General features: G+C 27.3%; 1 protein-coding gene across 25 annotated transcripts in view; it reads left to right on the plus strand.

Annotated features, from left to right (window-relative positions):
* LOC145283523 (transcription factor collier-like) overlaps positions 1-5,000 on the plus strand; it is a 581,603-nt gene that overhangs the window by 430,708 nt on the left and 145,895 nt on the right. The window lies entirely within an intron of this gene.

Here is a 5,000-nt window from a genome sequence, read left to right on the forward strand (position 1 = left end):
CAGGCATATATAGAACAAGTTCTGTTCGCATGTACTCAGGCTGGTCTGCCGCACATAATTTTAAAAGGGCTGTGATGCAGCGAAACATTCTATCTGTGGATGACTATATACACTAGCAGGCCGCCAGCATTGCCCGGTCGGAAAATACGCATAAATATTATATTTTATTTTATGCAATGTCTGTGACATTTGTATGCGAGTATTATATTTTTTTTAAACAATTCGTTTCTTGTAAGGAAATATATATACTCGAACTGTGATCGAAACCAAAACCTAAAGATAGTGAATTAAGTACAATAAAATAACACGATCTTTAAAAAGATTTTTCAAACATACTTTTTCTAAACGTAAAGAATCCGTCATGTGAACGAGTCATGCATGCGCATCTGCGCAACAGCTGACAAACTGATAAAATCCGATCCCCCCCCCCGTACCAATTTTTCAATTTTACCCCCTTAGCAGTCCTTTTTAGGATGAAAACCGATTAAAATATTTTCCATGTGTCTGAACACCCGACCCGATATACCAGTAGATGAAAAATTCGTTGAGTATATAGTTTGAGAATTGTCCTCTCTTGCACACACACATTCTCACAATTATATATATGAGAGAGAAGAAAGTACTTTTTAACCCTAATCCGAGACGTTTGTTACCATCCTCATCAGAGGTAAACTATAGTATTTTGATTTTTAAAAAGAAAGTAGGGGGAATAAAATTAGGTATTTTACCCCTTACTCTCTTTTTTAAATATCAAAATGCCATCGTTTACCCCTTATTAGGATGATGAAAGGCGTGTCGAATTAGGGTTAAAAAGAACTCTCTTCTCTGTGATATATAAATTTTGTACCGCTAATAAACTTTTATAATAAATATATATATATATATATATATATATATATATATATATATATATATATATATATCGTTATGTACTGAATATTTGTTAATGAAACCTATATGAAATATGTTCCTTATTAAATTTTAAAGATTTTCTAGTGAAACGTGAACCGACATCTTGCTGCCCAAATCCCTACATAGTACCCCAGTAGTTGTTGCCCCTGATAGTAGCCCTCTACACCAAAGTGGCAATGTGCCTTGTTTGGGGTGAAAATGTAATATATATATATATATATATATATATATATATATATATATATATATATATATATATATAATCCTGAAAGTTTGTTAACTTTTAAAAATATACGGAAGAGAAAAAACATTTAGTTATACATATATAGGATTTTCCTTAGTCTGTCATACTCTATCTGGAAATACTATTTATAATCTGTCACGTTTGAATTTTGAATAGCATTTTTATTACTATAATTCACTCAAGATTTTCGTTGGTCTGTCACATTTAAATATAATTTTTTTATCTATGAAATTAGGATTTTCGTTTGGTTGCCATACGGTCTGTCAGGTTTTCGTTTAAAATAGCATTCCTATCACTAAACGTGTGAATAGAATGGCACCCTTAAAGAATATTAAGAAGCCTCCAAGATATTTCTCTCGCAGAAATGAATTTAAAAGGTGCTCTTCTAAATGCCACTCATGTTATCGTTATAAAAATTCACAATCCTTTCTGCAAACATAATTGTTTTATTTGGTTCATTTTATACAGAACAAAGAATTACAACAAATATATAGAACATGTGAAACACTGAAGTACATCAGAAAGTCTTTGTTCAACATTAATAATATGAAAAAATATATTTGAATACAATAGCATAGAGATTATCTTTAAATAAACTGGCTGTTAAAAAATTATGAAAATACAAGGAAAACAGTTTTATTTCATGTATTTCTATGGTTAATTATACTGATGTGTAGATTGTTTGTTTATTTGTTGTGTGTGTATTATTAGTAGTATTAGTATACTCAAATCTTTGTCAAATTGCAGTGTAATATATATATTAGTCCTCGCGCGAAAGAGCAGGACACAAAATGCTTTAAATAATAATAATGATAATAGAATAACAATAACAAAGACTTTCGTTGGCGAGGACTACTATTGACCGTAACCAGTTATACAGTCATTTTGAAATTTTCATCTCTATTTTTCTCGTTATGTACTGAATATTTGTTAATGAAACCTATATGAAATATGTTCCTTATTAAATTTTAAAGATTTTCTATTCTAAAAGAAGTTTTAAAAAATTTAATCTAAAAATGTTATTTTAAAGTTTTTGTTAAAAAAATTCAGATTTTCTCATTATTCAGACTTGTATTACAAAGAGGGGGTTGCAAAAAATGAGTTGTGGTGTGAGGAGAAATACAAACTGAAACAGAATATTCAGACCTGTAATAATACAAAGAGGGGATAGCAAAAATGAGTTGTGGTGTGAGGAGGAATACAAACTGAAACAGAATATCAGACCTGTAACAATACAAAGAGGGTGTTGCAAAAATGAGTTGTTGTGTGAGGAGAAATACAAACTGAAATAGAGAGGAGAGTTTTAAAATATAATCTTAAAAAGATAAGATATAAGTTAGAAAAGCATTTCATCCAAGGCATGAAAATTGTTAAACAAAATGTCTTTACTATAGGCTTTAAAAATAAAGGTACAAGATTCAATTTGAAATTTATTTATCTTCAAAGTGCACTTTTATGAATTTTACAAAGATATAAAAATTTAATTTAAAGTGAATCAAAAAATTTCCTTGGATTTATTTTATGTAATGTACAATTTGTTTCAATTTAAAAACATTATCTTTCATCTAGCAATTAATGAGATAGATATAAAATTTTCAATGATTTTTTAGGAAGTGCAACAGAATGTAAATACATAAAATAAATCCAAGGTAATTTTTTGATTCAATTTAAATTAAATTTTTATACCTTTGTAAAATTTATAAAAGTACACTTTGAAGATAAATAAATTTCAAATTGAATCTTGTACCTTTATTTTTAAAGCCTATAGTAAAAACATTTTGTTTAACAATTTTCATGCCTTGGATTTTAAGCTTTCAATTTCAATTTGTAGATCAAAAATTGGTTGAGAAATGTCCTCACGTACATATTCTCACTTTTATAGATGATTAAGGCATCGTAATAACACTCCTTGAAATGTTTTCAGAAAAAAACTATTCAAATTTAATCAAAAATAAAAAAAATTTAAATTGCTTAACTTTTCTTGAATATTTCTGTTTCATGTCACAATGTTAAATTCTTGTAATTACTGTTTTATGCAAGGACTGTCTAGCTTTTCAAATTTAAAACTGCTTAATTTAAAAAGAATGTTTTCGTACGATACGATTAATATTAACCGTTACTCCTGTAAAATGTTGATGCAATAACTACTTAAGTTTAATCTAAAAGGAAGCTTAAAAATATATAAAACTGCTCAAATTCTTTAAAATTGTTCGTTTTTATACCTTTAGATCATCATGTGTCTCTATTTTTTCTCAAATCTAAATTCAAATTTATTCACAATTTACGACTATTTTAGAATAAAAAAAAACCATAAGATACAAAGCAGCCATTTTACTTTTCGTTTTCACCATAATTTTATAAGAATCCATTATGATATTATTCGAGCATTATTCTCTCTGATATGTAATATCCGCCTATACTTACATCTATGTAACAGAAATGTTGGTTTAATTTAAAGAATATAAAAAGTGGCCATCAAAAGGAAACGAAATCCCTAAAAATTGTTTTCATATGGAACTCATTAAAGCGATAGCGACTGATATGTTAGCAAAATATCAATTTTAAGAGAAAGACGAAAAATAAGAAACTCAAAAGATTGTTTTCTTTCTTTCGTCTCCTACGATATAAATTAACACACACACACACACACAGATATATATATTACTTAAATTGTATAGCACTCTATAAATATGACCCAATTTTTTGCTGTCCAAGTAAAGGCAGGAACATACGATTCTGTGTAAATAATTAAGAATAAGTTAATATTCGGTAAAAGAGTTCTCGTTTTAACGATTAAAAAATAAACAAATTAGAAAGGAATTTTTAAAAAAACAACGAAAAACATTTTTTCACACTTGAAACGTATTTGAGTTCAACAATATTTCTTGCAACATATTTTACAGAAAAAAAAAAAGAAACAAACGACACATGACATTTAATCTAAAAACTGAATTACTTTTGGAAAACAAAATGTATTTCATCTTTAAGTAATGTGTCTAACTTGACCAGGGCCTCTTGAATAATTAAAACGCTGTGTTTCGTTTAAAAAAATGAAATAAAAAAAAATTAATTAATATATATATATATATATATGCACGCATACATATTAATATACATATACAGACACATATATATATATATACACATATAGATACATGCTCGTATATATATATATATATATATGTATATATATACACATAGATACATGCTCGTATATATATATACACACATATAAGTACATATTCATATATATATATATATATATATAGATATATATTTGTATATATATACACATAGATACATACTCGTATATATATATAGATATATACATACGTGTATATATACACACATACATGTACTCGTGTATATATATATATATATATATATATATATATATATATATACATGAATGCACATATACATGTACGTATACACACATATATCTTTAAGTTTTACACTTGTGCAATTAGCTTATTAACTTATTTAATTTCCTTGCAACAAAATAAAATAGTTTCCCCTCTTCTTTTCACAATCAACGTAATTAATATAGCGATGCACTCACACAAAGCAAACAGAAAAAAGCAATGTTCCTTGTCATTGCAAGCTGTTCAGAGTTTCTCATTATTTCTTTGTCCTCGATACCGTTCTTCCTACACAATCCTTATTTGATACTAGTTCGTCAGTTTCCCACGTTGTTTTTCACTGTAGCTTACTTGTCATAAGTATATATACATACTTCTACGATCCTTATAATATATAGTGGTAGTTATATTGATGCAGATGCCAGTAAGACAGAGAAAAAAAAATTTTAATTCTCTTTTTCTTTTTTTTTACCCTTGGTATT

Source organism: Euprymna scolopes, chromosome 8 (assembly GCF_053919585.1).
Source record: "Euprymna scolopes isolate OS-2025 chromosome 8, ASM5391958v1, whole genome shotgun sequence".
In the NCBI taxonomy this organism is placed as follows: domain Eukaryota; kingdom Metazoa; phylum Mollusca; class Cephalopoda; order Sepiida; family Sepiolidae; genus Euprymna; species Euprymna scolopes.